The sequence below is a fragment of the Oncorhynchus gorbuscha genome, linkage group LG15 (genome assembly GCF_021184085.1).
Source record: "Oncorhynchus gorbuscha isolate QuinsamMale2020 ecotype Even-year linkage group LG15, OgorEven_v1.0, whole genome shotgun sequence".
In the NCBI taxonomy this organism is placed as follows: Eukaryota; Metazoa; Chordata; class Actinopteri; order Salmoniformes; family Salmonidae; genus Oncorhynchus; species Oncorhynchus gorbuscha.
The window spans coordinates 61738331-61758035 of NC_060187.1; the positions used below are offsets into that span (position 1 = coordinate 61738331).

At 42.3% G+C, this 19705-nt stretch overlaps 1 long non-coding RNA gene across 2 annotated transcripts; it reads right to left on the minus strand.

Annotated features, from left to right (window-relative positions):
- Positions 1-7: 7 nt before the first annotated feature.
- On the minus strand, positions 8-19061 carry LOC123997664. 2 transcript variants are annotated; one of them, XR_006832155.1, is made up of 6 exons: positions 18898-19061; positions 16533-16626; positions 16339-16442; positions 5547-5617; positions 4150-4841; positions 8-4036 (listed from the first exon to the last, which is right to left on the minus strand). It is a non-coding gene; the product is annotated as an uncharacterized LOC123997664 (long non-coding RNA). The 2 variants fall into 2 exon arrangements; XR_006832154.1 differs by having other exon boundaries at positions 8-4841.
- Between the last annotated feature and the right edge of the window lie 644 nt (positions 19062-19705).

Consider the following 19705-nt stretch of genomic DNA (forward strand, 5'->3'; position numbering starts at 1 on the left):
TGTCAGATCTGGTTTAAATGTTTTCTATTTTGAGTTTGCATCCCAATATTACACTTTATATACATCACAGAAGACTGAAAAATAACAAAACCATTTGACATGGAAACATCGGGTTTTCAGCTGTTTTTATAGTTTTATAATATTGATCACTTTACCATTTCAAAATGTTAACACTTTTTCTCCACTACATTCCTAAAGAAAATATCTACTTTTTACTCCCATACATTTTTCCTGACACCCAAAAGTACATTTCTGATGCGGAACAGAAAAGGAACGATTGGAGCGATTACAGAGCGATTTCAATGACAACAGAAACTATATTTGAATTCAAAAATTTTTAAAATTTGCATTAAGCTACTGAATTCAAATGCAATATTTTTACATTTGTAATGCACACATTTAATCATAGAATTAATCAATTTAACTTGTATTTCATGATTTGAAAAAGTAATTGAATTAATATTGCATTCAGATTTAAAATGATATTACAACTTAATTGAATATTCAAATTCAATATTTATATATTCTGTTTCAATATGGTGGATATTGCATTCATTGTCTGCGTATCACATTTGCAAACTATCAAATTTACCATAGCTTCACATATTCAACATGTCAAATGCATTTAGAATCCGTTTTAAAATTCAGTTCGCTTTCACATTTACTTGAGTCATTTTCTATTAAGGTATCTTTACTTTTATTCAAGCATGACAGTACAGACAAAGAGAAGGTGTCAGAACCACTATCATCCCTGTGGCGAGGAACTATAGGCTAGTAAGGCTACAGATGAGTCAGGCACAACATTGACAGATGTGGGTGGCATGTGATTTCCCACACATATTTATAGGTCAGTGTCAGTGGGTTCCACAGGTACAAAAAAAATGACAGGGAGTTTTCTTCATGGTTTCATAAACCAGCTGGCAGCCACAGTGACTCAATCTGACTTTACATACATAGGGCATGGAAATAGCCAGTGTCATGCCCTGATCTGTTTCACCGGTCCTTGTGCTAGTGTCCACCCCATCCAGGTATCCACCATTATCCCCTGGGTACTTATACCTGTGTTCTCTGTTTGTCTGCTGCCAGGTCGTCTTGTTTGTCAAGTGAACCAGCGTTTTGTTTCTCAGTTCCTGCAGTCTCTTTTCTCACCCTCCTGGTTTTGACCATTGCCTGTCCTGACTCTGAGCCCATCTGCCTGCCCCTTACCCTGAGCATGCCTGTACCTTGTCTCCCACTCTGGATTATCGACCCGTACCTGCCTTGACCTGTCATTAAACATGGTTACTTCACAGTCTGCACTTAGGTCTTACCTTGATTCCTGATACATAGGGTATGGAAATGCAGATGCGTGAAGTTGAACACTGTTGATTTCATAAACAGGACTGAAAGTAACTTTTGGAAAGTGGAGAGAACGAAAGTGAGAGAAGGAGAGAGCGTTTGTTGGTAGATTTCTATGTAACTTTCCTGCTCTTGGTTTCTTGCTCCATGGGGCATCCCCAATCAACCTGTGCTTTTCTTGACATGCCACAGACGGTTTAGGTGCTTACCCAATGCAGGCAAAGTTGTCAGACAAGGCCTTCAGTCATGTTAGCCTTTAAGTCTTTTCCCCATCTTCCTGAAATGCAGAAGTTCAGGCACTGCTGTTGTTGAAAGCAGAAACCTTCTGGCATCAATCTAATCATGTTCTGTTCTGTTTCTGTTCTGTTTTAGATCATTGATCAGTTTCTGTCCAGTTTCAGATCATTGATCAGTTTCTGTCCAGTTTTAGATCATTGATGTCAATCTGTAGAGCATCGTAGAATGTGTTCGGCTCAATATTGGTATATACACCAGCTGTCACCATTCCTGGTCAGGGAGAAGTAAAGTCTGTTTCTGCCCAGCACTACCATCTGATTAGTGTTTCACTAGTGAACTGCTCATCAATATAACTAGCGAACTGCTCAACAACAATCAGCTGTGTTAGAGGTGGGCTGGAAGAACCATCGTTTGACAGTAATGAAATATTATGCGGGGGAGTTTAACTGCCTATTCTTGGGCTTAACAAGATATGTTTTCATATACTGTAAATGGCATTGATATTTGAGAAACTATACTGAAATGAAGAACACACTGGGAATAGAATCTCAGCCGTACTGTGACTATATTAACTTATTGAAACAAGTCCTACTGAGACTGAAAGATGTCCTGCTGAGATTGAGGCTGTCCTATTATGGACATCGTACAGGTGAGAGAAAGGTAAGAATCTAAAGTCATTCTGACAGAGACAGGAAGTAAATTCTTACACTGTACTCTGTACTTTCTGTCGGTCAACAAGTTGTTTCATGCCAAAGTGCATCTGGGAAGTCAAGTGTCTTCATGTTGGTGCGTCACAAGTCTTTGAAAGTGCGTAATTCAGAGAGATAAGTGGAGAGGGGGAGGGTGAGGGACAAGGATTTCATCATGGTTTCAGGATATTTTCTGACATTCATATTAGCCCCGGGCATAGTTGAAACACAGAGGTACTTGAATGGTGACATTGTTAGCTACATGTTGACTGTCTATCTCAGCCATCGATTGTCTCCCGTCACTGGTAGCAACCCCTGGTATGTCAATCATTTCTAACCAGGGCCCTTATTCATAAAGCTTCTCAGAGTAGAAGTGCTGATAGGACCAGGTTCCCTCTCTATGTAATCTTATTCATTATCTGAAAGGCGAAACTGATCCTAGATCAGCACTCCTGCTCTGCTTTATGAATGAGTCCAGAGCTACAGCATAGGATTCAAATGGTTACATAGGCAAAAGGACACCACTGTTGTTGGACCTTTCCTTGAGGCTACAAGTAAAAACCCACATCACCTGATGTCAAATATATTGACTGGACATTGTGCTTTATTACTGATGACAGTGCAGATGAAAGTCTCGCTATTTTACATCAATCAATGGCTTTGACATAATTTTGAGAAACTATTAACTCAAAGAATTCTCTATTTCAATGCCCTCTTGTATAGGAAAAGGTTTATTGCCAATGTAGTGTATACTGTAGGTGTTTTTATAGGACCAGACATGAGAGTCTGGTCTCAAATGTTATAGTATTTAAGCCATAGAAATTACATGCACAATGTATCCAATGCACCCCAAATCCCTAGTCTACCCCTTCATATACCCATATTTTCTTGATTTCGAACAGGTCAAAGAAAGGTCAAAGAAATAACCTTACAAGAAATAAAAGGACAGGTGAAAGCAAATTTCACCGTTTCTGCTTTCAGTCACCCTGTGTATTATTACATTACAGCAAATGAAGAAGAGAACTGTGGATGACCAATCTAGTTGTGAACGACAGTGTGCTCTGAGCCTCTGCTCCGTCTGCAGCATCATGGGAATTTCCCCTGCACTGTAAGTGTAACTACGTGGGAGGCTACACCCCCGGTTAACTAGCCCTGGATTATTTTCTAAATTGATGAATGGTATTTAGATAGAGGTCAGTGGAGGCTGCTGAGGGGAGGACTGCTCATAATAATGGCTGGAATAGAGTCAATGGTGTTTCATACCATTCCATTGACTCCATTCCAGACATTATTATGAGCCATCCTCCACTCAGCAGCCTCCACTGATGAAGGTAGGCAAAAAGAGTGGAACAATGCAGTTCAGTGAAACATGACAGTTAAGTCATCCCTCACAAAAAGAGAAATGCGTGAAATTGAAATATTTGCCTGGAAACAGGCCCTTCTTCGAAAACTTGATAACTGTGTGCCATGTCACTGCAAGTTTAAATGAGCGATGGAAAATGCTGAGACGTCTACGCCTGGGTCATTAGTGCTATTCTAAACATTCTGAGACTTTGGAATAGACTTGGAGTAGCTGTTCTTTTTTTCTGTTTATTTGTTTTTACTATTACACATGGGAAATGAGAGGAGAGATCTTCATTTCAACTAGTTCCAAGTTTCTGAGTTAGATCAAAGTTAGAGTGGGCAATACGCTAATAATAAACTCTCAAAAGGAAACCTATTTCGATGCATAGCATGATCTTGATGGAAGACTCCAACACATAGCAGGCAGCCTGTAATAGATTGTGGCGATGGATGAGCAAATGTAATCTAATAACCACAAAATGGAAGAGCAGTAGTGATAAGTGCATAAACATAAAAGTGAATGAATAATTTAGATACTTACCTCAGTGCCTTGTTTAAATGACAAAGCTCTGAAAGAAACACACACATATATAATATATATATACATATATAGAAATAAAACAGTTCAATGAGACATAATGCTATTTTAGATATTAGAAAATATATATTTTTTCTGGTGGTCCAAGTCCATTTGTTCTATAGTTAGGTTAAATTATGTACCAAAACCACAAACCTTTATATTGAGGGAGATGGACAAATCTGTCCATGTTTATACAAGCCCTTTAGGTTCGAAACGCCTTCCCCACTTTATTATCCAATAAGGCACTGTCACGATTTTCATTGAGGACCACAGTGCAAACATGCAAATATTCTTTGCATCTCTAAGCACATTAACCCTTTGGGCAGCTATACCATGTCCTTGTTATACAATTTAAAACACATCAAATGTAATATGTACATTGTATGCATGCAATAATTAATTAAACAGCAATGTGATGTATTAATAATAGTATGTATCTCAATTTTTAGATTCTCAGCTTTGCTTCGATTCCTGGTATTCCATCACAGTATGGAATCATTGATGACTCCTGGGCTGACCGTAAAGCATGAATCTGTTGAGGGTATCGTGTGTCTCTAGTGGGTCCAAGTGACGCTCTATCTCCTGCAGCAGGATACACTGGGTGGAGTTCAGCCACTCTCCACTCCACACTAGAGTTTGCAGCTCAGGCCTGCCTGTGTCAAACCAACAGGGAATTAATTATTCAATGGGCTAACATAATTTTTATCAAGTTTTGTTCACACATACAGTGAGCTCCAAAAGTATTGGGACAGTGGCACATTTTTTGTTGTTTTGGTTCTGTATGAAGTGCAGACTGCCAGCTTTAATTTGAGGGTATTTTGATCCATATCGGGTTAACCGTTCAGAAAGTACAGCACTTTTTGAGTGAGTGAGAAAGTTTGTTAAGCCTCTATCATACCCCCCCCAAAAAAACACTAACCTCTCCTGACATTGTAATGGTGAGAGGTTTTCATGTTTTGGGGGTATGATATTTGCGTGTCTCTAACTTTGGGACCAAATACTAAACTTTTGCACTACTTTAATACACATAAGTGAATTTGTCCCAATACTTTTGGTCCCCTAAAATGGGGGAACGATGTACAAAATGTGCTGTAATTTCTAAACGGTTCACACGATATGGATCAAAATATCCTCAAATGAAAGCTGACGGTCTGCACTCACTTTAACTTCACAGTCATTGTATCATTTAAAATCCAAAGTGCTGGAGTACAGAGCCAAAACAACAACAAAAAACATGTCACTGTCCCAATACTTTATCTATGGACCGAGATAATCATTGGCCCATTCAAAGTCTGAGATAAGAATAGAAACTCTAATTAAAAGTTGCACCTAAGTTAGTGGGAGTGGTTGTGAGTTACCTTGTGATGTCAAATAATATTTTCCAGACTGAATAGTATAGGTCCAGTTTTTCATAATGCAATGACCACCCCTACAATGGAAAGATATGCGCATTATCACACAGACAGCTTCTACTGTAATTTTGTGAACAACACTGACGTTCTCCTATACTTTGAAAATGTTAGTCAGGGTAGAATAGTCCACAAGCATTGCAACGCCATATAGGCTGTAATTAAGCCTGTTGAACTGTGTACAACTGGGTCAAATCTGGGTCAGAAACAGAACAAGGATGTGTTCCAAATAATCCCTCTCTTCTTCCGTTTCTCATTACTGTTAAAAGAAACTCCCTTTAGCCCATGCATATCCAAATCCAATGCTTTTATATTCCTGGGGAGAAGTGAACAAGTGCACACTTCAGGAAGGAGAGATTATTGGGACATTCCCCAAGTGGGCTTCTCTGCCAGTATGATTGTGTGTCAGCTATCCCTGGTCTCTTAAACGCGCATGGCTCCGGTCAACAGTAGTGCCTTTTCAGAGGTCTCATTCAGGTGAAACACAGTGCTGTCCATCTGTCTGAACATCTGCACATCAGACTCCTTCACACCAGCCGCTGCAATGAAGTACGATTTGCCAAGATACTGTGAGTGAGTGAGTGAGTGAGTGAGAAGGAAGGAAGGAAGGAAGAAAAGAGAGAAGGGCAGAATTATAGGAAAGAAAACATCTATTTGAAAACATTACTGACAAAAATGACCACCAGAGTGAGAAAACAGTGGGTGGGGAAAGTGTACGATGACAAGGGAAAGGCCAAGGCGATAAAATGTGAAATAATTCCAAAACTACATCTGAAACTGAGAAACCATTTGTTGAGGTGCTGTCCATATCCAGCCATTACAGAAAAAAGAAATGAATTGTGAAATCATGTGGATTTTCTGTAAACCATATACTGTATGCTTGTAAGACTCCAATTACAACACTTTCAAGTCAAACCACATATGGTGGGAAGTCTGTACAGCAAACTGCATTTTGTATGATGTTTGCAGGGCTCACTTGTAAAAGTGACTTCATTGTCTGTTTTTACTCAAAGTTGACCTCTTGTACAGTGGAGCAAAAAAGTATTTAGTCAGCCACCAATTGTGCAAGTTCTCCCACTTAAAAAGATGAGAGAGGCTTATAATTTTCATCATAGGTACACTTCAACTATGACAGACAAAATGAGAAAAAAAAAATCCAGAAAATCACATTGTAGGATTTTTATTGAATTTATTTGCAAATTATGGTCAATAACAAAAGTTTCTCAATACTTTGTTATATACCCTTCGTTGGCAATGACAGATGTCAAACGTTTTCTGTAAGTCTTCACAAGGTTTTCACACACTGTTGCTGGTATTTTGGCCCATTCCTCCAAGCAGATCTCCTCTAGAGCAGTGATCTTTTTGGGCTGTTGCTGGGCAACACAAACTTTCAACTCCCTCCAAAGAGGGGGTTGAGATCTGGAGACTGGCTAGGCCACTCCAGGACCTTGAAATGCTTCTTACGAAGCCACTGCTTCGTTGCCCGGGCGGTGTGTTTGGGATCATTGTCATGCTGAATGACCCAGCCACGTTTCATCTTCAATGCTCTTGCTGATGGTAGGCTTTGTTACTTTGGTCCCAGCTCTCTGCAGGTCATTCACTCGGTCCCCCCATGTGGTTCTGGGATTTTTGCTCACCGTTCTTGTGATCATTTTGACCCCACAGGGTGAGATCTTGCGTGGAGCCCCAGATCGAGGGAGATTATCAGTGGTCTTGTATGTCTTCCATTTCCTAATAATTGCTCCCACAGTTGATTTCTTCAAACCAAGCTGCTTACCTATTGCAGATGCAGTCTTCCCAGCCTGGTGCAGGTCTACAATTTTGTTTCTGGTGTCCTTTGACAGCTCTTTGGTCTTGGCCATAGTGAAGTTTGGAGTGTGACTGTTTAAGGTTGTGGACAGGTGTCTTTTATACTGATAACAAGTTCAAACAGGTTCCATTAATACAGGTAACAAGTGGAGGATAGAGGAGCATCTTAAAGAAGAAGTTACAGGTCTGTGAGAGCCAGAAATCGTGCTTTTTTGTAGGTGACCAAATACTTATTTTCCACCATAATTTGCAAATAAATTAATAAAAAAATCCCACAATGTGATTTTCTGGATTTTTTTTTCATTTTGTCTGTCATAGTTGAAGTGTACCTATGAAAAGAATTACAGGCCTCTCATCTTTTTAAGTGGGAGAACTTGCACAATTGGTGGCTGACTAAATACTTTTTTGCCCCACTGTGTGTGTGTGTAACCCAATGACTCCCTTTAAAAATGAAGGTTAAATATAATAAAACTTAATTATGGGTCACATATTTTTTGTAAATAAATTAAAGACCAAAATAATCTTTTGAGAATCATCATGAAGGGCTCATGAGGTTTTGATATATCATCACTTGTGCATAGTAACCTAATTAATAGGTCAATAGTACTAAAAACAGATATCGCATCTGCATATCTCTCTTACCTGTAGGGTATTGAGACTGCTTGTAGATAGGAAGACTGGTTGGGAGCAGGGGGTGAAGAGCTGACCCAACCACCCATTCACAAAGAGCAAGAATGAATACACTTCCTTGGCCTCTAACATACCTGAACTACTTCAAATCAACTTGCGACCTCAAAGAAACCTGGTAATTGAGTGCTTTTTCTAGGCTTGATCTTTCTGTGTCCGGACTGAGCTTTAAACGTTTTATGATTGTGGTAATCATTAACCCCTTTTTTGTTAGCACAACTTTCCACCATCCCACATAGTCCAAAGGCCCACATACCAAAACGGTTTTGTACCATGGTTTATGAAACGGGACCGAAAAATGTCAATATTATTACCTAGAAGTCTTTTTGGGTGGGTGGCCTTTAAAGTAAGAAGTGTTTAAGCTTTTACCCAATTTTAGGAAATAGGCCTGCTTCTACACCTATTCTCCTCACCCTTCATCAGCCCCCATGTTGGTGGATGGGTTTCAATATGACTGTCATTTCTGCAGTCTACACTGGTAATGCACATCCCACAGGTTCTTGTTTTGTAAGACAGTATCACAGCGCTAGAGTAACTACCAAGCAGTATCAATGTAATGAATTATTCTTGTTGTAAGCATTAGGGCCAGGAGTTTTCCTGAATATGTGAGCCTGAACAGGAAAAAACCCTGCTACAATACCACACGCAAACTCAACTTTCTGAGTGTTTCATAGGTAGACCTTCATAGGATGTCCTTGTTTTCTGATTTGTGAATAACAATATTGTGCATATTCATTTGACTCGTGTTAACATTTTGAGGAGAACAAAGAGAACACTGCTTCCAATTGGTGTAGTCGGATCAACTTTTCAGGGGTTCTTTGTCTCTTAATGGAATATGCCTGATATTATTTAATTCTCTCTCTCTCTATACATACCAGCAACGTCACACCGATAAAGTTCCAAATTTAATGCTGAAAAGCACATCTGATCATTAGGCACAAACTGGTTGAATCAACATTGTTTCAACGTAACTTGTCAATGTAATCGTGACGTGGAACCTATGTGGAAAATACATTAGATATGAAAAAAGTAATCAACCTTAAACGGTTGTTTTGAGGGTGAAATTTCAACCACCGGATGATGTTATCATGGTAACTGTAGAGTTATGCTTTATGAGAAGAATCTTGAGGTGAATATCACTTTGGTTGACTTTAACGAAACAATAACGTAACACAGGAGACTGTCTTCAATGTTACGACGGATGCATCTAGAAAAATACTCCACAACTACCAAGTAGTTTTGCTTGTTGAGCTCACATATGTCAGCTGCTACTCTTTCCCATGGGCAACTGGGGAGTGGAGTGGTGATCAGAGGCTCCCTCCTCTGAGTAGGTTCGGACTCGTGGCAGTCTTTGCATGTACGGACTATTTCCTGACCATTTCCTGTTTTTACTTATTCAAGGCCACCACACACTACCTCTAGCTCGCTCCCGGCCCTTCACAACGCCCTGATGGCTGTTGAGTATGCGCTTTAACATTTCAGTTCTCATATTTTGTGGTACTACTATTCTATCTCCATACAACATTAGTCCTTGTGTCATTGAGAGGTTCTGTCGGGGGGTGTCGTAGGCTTGCACCTTGTCTGGCACTTTGGCTGCATACTTAGGCCATCCTGTTGTCACATAGTGTTTCACCATCTGCAGCTCTGCATCTTGTTGTGTCTACTTCTTGACGACGTACAGTTTGTTGGTTGAGATAGGCCATTACTGTATGAACTGAATCCTTATGAACTGCATCCTTATAGGCCTCGATTTCACTGGTCAACCCTGCGATATCTTGTGTAACGGCTGACTGGGGATGTCTGGAAAGGGTGTATGCTAAAACAAGCCGTTTCCCCGGCACATACTTGGCTGTAGGGTTATAACACATCATGTGCATGAACCGTCTCTGACAGGCACTAAGTCAAGGTCTTCACAGTTTATTAATGGAATAAGAAGTTTGATCACTCTGCAGTGTGAATGTATCAGATATCTGGTAAATTTCTCATATGCCCAGTCACTCCTTTTCTATCTGTGCATGGCACTTATTTGCATCTGTGAGAGTCCTGGAGCAATAAGCTACTGGCTTTAACTGTCCACCTTGTTTCTGTAGTAGGACCATCCTAACCCATAACTACTGGCGTCTGCACTGACCATGGTAGGCTTTGTCATATCATAGTCTGGATCGAGGGAAAGATGAACCGAGCAAAGTACAGAGAGATCCTTAATGAAAACCTTCTCTAGAGTCCTCAGGACCTCCGAAGGTGAACATTCGCCCCAGTCTAACACGGACAACACAGCCAAGACAACGCATGAGTGGTTTCGGGATAAGTCTCTGAATGTCCTTGAGTGGCCCAGCCAGAGCCCGGACTTGAACCCGATCGAACATCTCTGGAGACACCTGATAATAGCTGTGCAGCAACGGTCCACATCCAACCTGACAGAGCTTGAGAGGATCTGCAGAGAAGAATGGGAGAAACTCCCCAAATACAGGTGTGCCAAGCTTGTAGCGTCAGACCCAAGAAGAGTCAAAGCTGTAATCGCTACCAAAGTGCTTCAACAAAGGGTCTGAATACTTATGTAAATGTGTTAGCAAATTTATTCAAATAAAACTGAAGTAACACGTCTAAAAATCAGTTTTTGCTTTGTCATTATGGGGTATTGTGTGTAGATTGGCTTTTTCCTCATCAATTTAAGAATAAGGCTGTAACATAACAAAATGTGGAAAGGTCAAGGGTTCTGAATACTTTCCGAATGCACTGTATGTTAGATTCACATCTCCAAATCTCTCTAATCTATTCAATTATCTCTCCCAAGTGGTCATTCTCTCTTTCTCCCCTTACCCATCTGTCTATCGCCTCCTTTGAATTTCATGCTGTCACAGTTACCAGCCCTTTCAAGCTTAACATCCTTATCATTTATCGCCCCCCAGGTCCCCTCGGAGAGTTCATCAATGAGCTTGATGCCTTGATAAGCTCCTTTCCTGAGGACGGCTCACCTCTCACAGTTCTGGGCGACTTTAACCTCCCCACGTCTACCTTTGACTCATTCCTCTCTGCCTCCTTCTTTCCACTCCTCTCCTCTTTTGACCTCACCCTCTCACCTTCCCCCCCTACTCACAAGGCAGGCAATACGCTCGACCTCATCTTTACTAGATGCTGTTTTTCCACTAACCTCATTGCAACTCCCCTCCAAGTCTCCGACCACTACCTTGTATCCTTTTCCCTCTCGCTCTCATCCAACACTTCCCACACTGCCCCTACTCGGATGGTATCGTGCCGTCCCAACCTTCGCTCTCTCTCCCCGCTACTCTCTCCTCTTCCATCCTATCATCTCTTCCCTCCGCTCAAACCTTCTCCAACCTATCTCCTGATTCTGCCTCCTCAACCCTCCTCTCCTCCCTTTCTGCATCCTTTGACTCTCTATGTCCCCTATCTTCCAGGCCGGCTCGGTCCTCCCCTCCCGCTCCGTGGCTTGACGACTCATTGCGAGCTCACAGAACAGGGCTCCGGGCAGCCGAGCGGAAATGGAGGAAAACTCGCCTCCCTGCGGACCTGGCATCCTTTCACTCCCTCCTCTCTACATTTTCCTCCTCTGTCTCTGCTGCTAAAGCCACTTTCTACCACTCTAAATTCCAAGCATCTGCCTCTAACCCTAGGAAGCTCTTTGCCACCTTCTCCTCCCTCCTGAATCCTCCTCCCCCCTCCTCCCTCTCTGCAGATGACTTCGTCAACCATTTTGAAAAGAAGGTCGACGACATCCGATCCTCGTTTGCTAAGTCAAACGACACCGCTGGTTCTGCTCACACTGCCCTACCCTGTGCTCTGACCTCTTTCTCCCTCTCTCTCCAGATGAAATCTCGCGTCTTGTGACGGCCGGCCGTCCAACAACCTGCCCGCTCGACCCTATCCCCTCCTCTCTTCTCCAGACCATTTCCGGAGACCTTCTCCCTTACCTCACCTCGCTCATCAACTTATCCCTGACCGCTGGCTACGTCCCTTCCGTCTTCAAGAGAGCGAGAGTTGCACCCCTTCTGAAAAAACCTACACTCGATCCCTCCGATGTCAACAACTACAGACCAGTATCCCTTCTTTCTTTTCTCTCCAAAACTCTTGAACGTGCCGTCCTTGGTCAGCTCTCCCGCTATCTCTCTCAGAATGACCTTCTTGATCCAAATCAGTCAGGTTTCAAGACTAGTCATTCAACTGAGACTGCTCTTCTCTGTATCACGGAGGCGCTCCGCACCGCTAAAGCTAACTCTCTCTCCTCTGCTCTCATCCTTCTAGACCTATCGGCTGCCTTCGATACTGTGAACCATCAGATCCTCCTCTCCACCCTCTCCGAGTTGGGCATCTCCGGCGCGGCCCACGCTTGGATTGCGTCCTACCTGACAGGTCGTTCCTACCAGGTGGCGTGGCGAGAATCTGTCTCCTCACCACGCCCTCTCACCACTGGTGTCCCCCAGGGCTCTGTTCTAGGCCCTCTCCTATTCTCGCTATACACCAAGTCACTTGGCTCTGTCATAACCTCACATGGTCTCTCCTATCATTGCTATGCAGACGATACACAATTAATCTTCTCCTTTCCCCCTTCTGATGACCAGGTGGCGAATCGCATCTCTGCATGTCTGGCAGACATATCAGTGTGGATGACGGATCACCACCTCAAGCTGAACTTCGGCAAGACGGAGCTGCTCTTCCTCCCGGGGAAGGACTGCCCGTTCCATGATCTCGCCATCACGGTTGACAACTCCATTGTGTCCTCCTCCCAGAGCGCTAAGAACCTTGGCGTGATCCTGGACAACACCCTGTCGTTCTCAACTAACATCAAGGCGGGGGCCCGTTCCTGTAGGTTCATGCTCTACAACATCCGCAGAGTACGACCCTGCCTCACACAGGAAGCGGCGCAGGTCCTAATCCAGGCACTTGTCATCTCCCGTCTGGATTACTGCAACTCGCTGTTGGCTGGGCTCCCTGCCTGTGCCATTAAACCCCTACAACTCATCCAGAACGCCGCAGCCCGTCTAGTGTTCAACCTTCCCAAGTTCTCTCACGTCACCCCGCTCCTCCGCTCTCTCCACTGGCTTCCAGTTGAAGCTCGCATCCGCTACAAGACCATGGTGCTTGCCTACGGAGCTGTGAGGGGAACGGCACCTCAGTACCTCCAGGCTCTGATCAGGCCCTACACCCAAATAAGGGCACTGCGTTCATCCACCTCTGGCCTGCTCGCCTCCCTACCACTGAGGAAGTACAGTTCCCGCTCAGCCCAGTCAAAACTGTTCGCTGCTCTGGCTCCCCAATGGTGGAACAAACTCCCTCACGACGCCAGGACAGCGGAGTCAATCACCACCTTCCGGAGACACCTGAAACCCCACCTCTTTAAGGAATACCTAGGATAGGATAAAGTAATCCTTCTCACCCCCCCCCCCCCTTAAAATATTTAGATGCACTATTGTAAAGTGGCTGTTCCACTGGATGTCATAAGGTGAATGCACCAATTTGTAAGTCGCTCTGGATAAGAGCGTCTGCTAAATGACTTAAATGTAAATGTAAATGCAAATAAAAGTTAAAGAACAGGATTCAGCCAGTGGCTCAAATGGAACTATCCAAGCTGTAGATAAGTCTTCTTTAGGATGTTGATATTTGGTTGCATTGTCAACCAAAAACAATTCAATACTGCTTTTGTAACAGTAAATGGCCTAAAGTTAAGGCGCTTACAAACTAACTTAACATTCAACCTTAAAATGAGTAACATTCCTGTCCACATTGAGGTTACTGTAACTTTAAATGTCTTATGTAGGTTAATCATAATAGGCGTTTATGTTCACGATAGCATGCATAAAATAGCATTCACAATTGCAGTAATAATCAGCGTAACATCTCAAACGGAATTGATCACTTGCTCCATGTCTTTTTTAATGTAATCTAAACTGCAATCCCAGGTCATTTAGTTCTGCTATTAGATTAAGCAGTGATAACACAATCTGCTGTATAAATAAACAACATTTCTGACATTGTATTCCCATTTGAACTTTGCTGTGCTTTTAAAACTTGCTAGATGCTTAGGGGTCCTGCATGGTTCTGGTACCGACCGATATTTTCGCTTATAAATCGATCTGTGGATACCGTAGATCGAAAATGGCTTCCACTGAGCGACAGCCCTGGTTCACACCAACACATTAGTATTACTGAGCCTGTGTGACATCGCTTTTCGGACTGTTCATCAACTCCTGGCTGAACACCACGTCACAGCAACTGAGCCACGGACAAAGCACATGCCTGCAATCATTACATGCAACCAACATCCTAGCGCAGCAGGAGAAAACGATTTCATCACGGTAGCGCATTCAGAGATCGATTTATAGCCATTGATGTCAAATAATTCATAGGCTTTAAACAAAAACAAAACAATTTTCTGTCATAGCTGGACAATATTAATATGTTATGAAAGGTAAGTTCCTAACGAGTTCAGGAAGCCAAGCTAAAGCTCTGTGAGACGTTCACAGTGATTGGGGCAGACGTTTTGATCAAGAGAGACCTTCAGAAAACATGCCCATTTTCTCTAACACTAAACATAGAAATATGCATTTCACAGTTAAAAGGAAGGTGAAATCTTAGTAATTTTATAATTTGATTATGCTATATTTATAAAGCATAGAAGTCATTTCAAGCTATATTCATGCAGTTTTGTTGAGTAAGAACCACATCAAAAAAAAAAGTTTTAATCATATTTGTACTGTGTACTTGAGCTTGTGTTCTCAAAAGTGACGACACCTCAAACAACATAATATTTTTTTTTACCAGAAAGGTGGAATTTTAACCTTTTTTTGATTATACAGCATTACTATTTATTGTTTATGGCCCAGTCATGATGAATAATTACTTTTGGGGATTAAGTAATGGGTGACAACTAAACCAATAATCTGACATTGTTTTCAAAATGGAATTAGGCTGTGCTCTTCAAATGGTTGAAAGCATAGTGATAACATTTTGGAAATTCAACTTACTTTTGGCTGTCTTTTTGAGTGAGTGAATATAGGTCGTAATCTCATTGATCAACATCTCAACCAAATATTACCCAAGTTGTATTTTATTTTATTTATTTGTTATTTTACTAGGTAAATTGACTGAGAACATGTTCTCATTTACATCAACGACCTGGGGAATAGTTACAGGGGAGAGGAGGGGGATGAATGAGCCAATTGTAAACTGGGGATTATTAGGTGCCCGTGATGGTTTGAGGGCCAGATTGGGAATTTAGCCAGGACACCGGGGTTAACATCCCTAATCTTACAATAAATGCCATGGGATCTTTAATGATCTCAGAGAGCCAGGATACCTGTTTAAATATCCCATCTGAAAGACAGCACCCTACAAAGGGCAGTGTCCCCAATCTCTGCCTTGGGGCATTGGGATATGTTTTAGAGAGTGCCTCCTCCTGGCCACCCAACACCAGCAGCATCTGGTCTCCCATCCAGGGACTGACTAGGACCAAACCTGCTTAGCTTCAGAAGCAAGCCAGCAGTGGTATGCAGGGTGGTATGCTGCTGGCTATACCACGTGGTGTGGGTAGGCTAAATGCTTAAATAATGATGCCCATACCATCATACGATGACAAAATCATACAAAAGTATTCACTGAAAGCCGTGAGGTCATCTTTTTCCACATTAGAAGAGGAAAATGACACATCTTGTCAAAATATAAAAACAATATCACTGGAGGCTGCTGAGGGGAGGACGGCTCATAATAATGGCTGGAATGTAGTGAATGGAATGGGATCAAACACATGGAAAACATGTGTTTGATATGTCGATACCATTCCATTGATTCCATTCCAACCATTACTATGAGCACGTCCACCCCAATTAAGTTGCCATGGGCCGCCCGGTGAACCATATATTATATTATGTTGCTCATTGATTACGGTGTATTTAGAGGACACTGGTGCTTCATCAATCTATCAGGTGATGTGCAAAGCAGCCAAACGGCTTACAGCAATTACATGATGGATACTCAAGTTCTGATGTGTGCATCTGTGCATTACTGACCTTGAAAGGCATGGAATAAGGGAATAGGAGAGTAATTCTATATATCACATATAGACAAAGATATCTGACTGTTTGCTGCGTTTCTGTTCTGTGTTGACAGATGCTTCGGTGCAGCTGTGTGCTGCTCCAGATAAAACTGTCTGGACTAATTTCATGTTTATTAGCATGTGGCAGTTTTGTATTGATTCCAGGAAACTCCACAGACACACAGCATTACTCACTGTACTCTGTCAGGGTCCTCTCATCCTGCAGAACTCGGCCCTGGTAGATCAGCCTGTTTGTCCACTGAAGTGGCAATGTGCTCCTTGAACTCTTTCACTGTCAACTGAGAAAAAGACAACGGTGTGAGGATTAGGCCTATATCCAGTATATGTAAGGCTACTGTAAAAGCGCTCCGTTGGATATGAGAACGTACCTGTCCGCCTATAGTGTAACTTCGGCTCTGGGAGTCCAAAGTTTTGACAGTCACCTCTATATCAGCACCTGGTTCCTCCATGGTCATGTTTACCCTGTGTGTCAAGTAACAGAGGCAATAGAATAGAGTATCATATCAATGCTGTCATGATGTAAGGGTTAATCAATGAGGGGCTAAGCGCTAGCAGAACTAATCTTCCACAGAGTTGGGCATAGAGCCCTGAGCTGCGAACTGACCAAATTCACATAGAAATGTGAGTTATAGATATGTTGTTCTCATTGAAAGCAAGTGTATGTAGTAAATCTGTTCTATGTGCGCTATTTCTATGCTTCCGCTCTTAAGTTTGGTTTTTGCAGCTTTTACTCTCCGGTTAGTACACCAGCTTCAAACAGCTGAAAATACAATATGTTTGGTTATGGAAAATATACTTCACAGCAGTTTAGATTATACAATGATTCTCGAAACTGTTTTGTCATTAAACTTAAATTAGGCAAACTATTAGAATTTTAGCAAAAAGATATTTCTGCATAGTGCACCTTTAACACATTTGCCGCTAGAAATGTGTTAATTTGCAGGTAGAAATGTGTTCCACATCCACCGAAGTAGCAAGCAAATGTACTATATTGCTGTAGTAGTTGCCTTGGTAACCAAACCAACAGAGTTACATTTACATTTACATTTAAGTCATTTAGCAGACGCTCTTATCCAGAGCGACTTACAAATTGGTGCATTCACCTTATGACATCCAGTGGAACAGCCACTTTACAATAGTGCATCTAAATATTTTAAGGGGGGGTGAGAAGGATTACTTTATCCTATCCTAAGTATTCCTTAAAGAGGTGGGGTTTCAGGTGTCTCCGGAAGGTGGTGATTGACTCCGCTGTCCTGGCGTCGTGAGGGAGTTTGTTCCACCATTGGGGAGCCAGAGCAGCGAACAGTTTTGACTGGGCTGAGCGGGAACTGTACTTCCTCAGTGGTAGGGAGACGAGCAGGCCAGAGGTGGATGAACGCAGTGCCCTTATTTGGGTGTAGGGCCTGATCAGAGCCTGGAGGTACTGAGGTGCCGTTCCCCTCACAGCTCCGTAGGCAAGCACCATGGTCTTGTAGCGGATGCGAGCTTCAACTGGAAGCCAGTGGAGAGAGCGGAGGAGCGGGGTGACGTGAGAGAACTTGGGAAGGTTGAACACTAGACGGGCTGCGGCGTTCTGGATGAGTTGTAGGGGTTTAATGGCACAGGCAGGGAGCCCAGCCAACAGCGAGTTGCAGTAATCCAGACGGGAGATGACAAGTGCCTGGATTAGGACCTGCGCCGCTTCCTGTGTGAGGCAGGGTCGTACTCTGCGGATGTTGTAGAGCATGAACCTACAGGAACGTGCCACCGTCTTGATGTTAGTTGAGAACGACAGGGTGTTGTCCAGGATCACACCAAGGTTCTTAGCGCTCTGGGAGGAGGACACAATGGAGTTGTCAACCGTGATGGCGAGATCATGGAACGGGCAGTCCTTCCCCGGGAGGAAGAGCAGCTCCGTCTTGCCGAAGTTCAGCTTGAGGTGGTGATCCGTCATCCACACTGATATGTCTGCCAGACATGCAGAGATGCGATTCGCCACCTGGTCATCAGAAGGGGGAAAGGAGAAGATTAATTGTGTGTCGTCTGCATAGCAATGATAGGAGAGACCATGTGAGGTTATGACAGAGCCAAGTGACTTGGTGTATAGCGAGAATAGTTACATGTTAAGCTAACCAAGCCATCAGTCCTAAATTGCTATTATGAAAAATCGAATTCAATAATGTTTTCAATTCGACATTTGCTATCAAAAATCAGCTCAAACGTAGAAAATGTAAGAATGAACTATAGCCATTGAAATTCTACCATGCTGATGTACCGTGCGTTATAGGAAATACTGTACGGCCTAAAATGCTCTTGAAGCCAATCATAAACGAATATAAAACAATATCATTGTTATAATGTGGCTAATATAACTTTCATTGGTTAGTTAGCTAGCTACTGCCTAAACAAAGATACTGTGTGGTCTAACGTTAACGCTCATGGAAGCTGCCATAGTTATCTAGCTAAAATGGCTAGCTAGCTGAATGGCTAACATCCTTGCCTTGAAGCAAACACGGTCAAGCAAAAACTTTTCATGTCAGTCTCTTGATATAAATCCATTTTAATTAATTAATTAATCCATTTAGATGGAACTTATACAAAAGTGATGGTCCAATCAATTGCACACGAATATTGACAAAATACGACAGTGAAACTTGTAGCTAGGTTTCCCACAGCTACGTTAGCTTTTAGCTAACGTTACCATTAGCTGTATGAAGTTAGCGAGCTATCTACCGACCACCTACTGTTACTTACTTAATTACTTTATCGCTTCTATCTGTGAAGTTAAATCTTCCGATTTCAACTGAATGTTTACCGATTATTCAGTGTGGCATGTAAAGCTAACTAGTTCCTCCTATGATGATAGCAACTGCGGTTCAAGTAACGTGACATATGATTAGCTACCAGAACAGCTGTGACGTTTCAAACATACAGTAACAAATGGGACGTGCTCATCAAGTCAGTTCAACATGTTTAGCTTATATCTGCTAAATGGATTTGCTAGCCAGCCAGATAATTTCCCCAGTACAGTTACAGTAGTAGATGAAGGTAAAGTGTGGATGTTTTTGTTAAACTAGGCCTGTATGAAATTAGGGGAAACCAAGAGGTCCAAGATCTCATTAACAAAGTGAGACATGATTTCCTCTTTCTTTACAAGGCAAAGTGAACGGGGTTTCCAGTTCCAACAAAGGCCCGAGACCGCTGGGATTATCAATTCACAGCTATGTAGTGATTGAGAGAGGAAGAAGAGCCTGAGTGGGGCTTGGACCAGCAATTATATATTCATATTACTGGAAGTTGACAGTATAATAAAAGGGAAACAGAGGAAGAAGAGCCCGAGTGGGGCGTGAACCAGCAATCCTATGTTCATATTACTGGAAGGTGACGGTATAATAAAATGGAAACAAAGTGCTCCTTTTTACCTTTGTTTGAGTCTTGTTTGTTATTTGATACATGCAAGATACGTATGGGGATGAAAAGCAGAAAGATGTGCCTGTCCTATACAAAAACAAAAAAAACATAATCTGTAATATGGTGGATAACTACCAGGAACTAGTTTAGA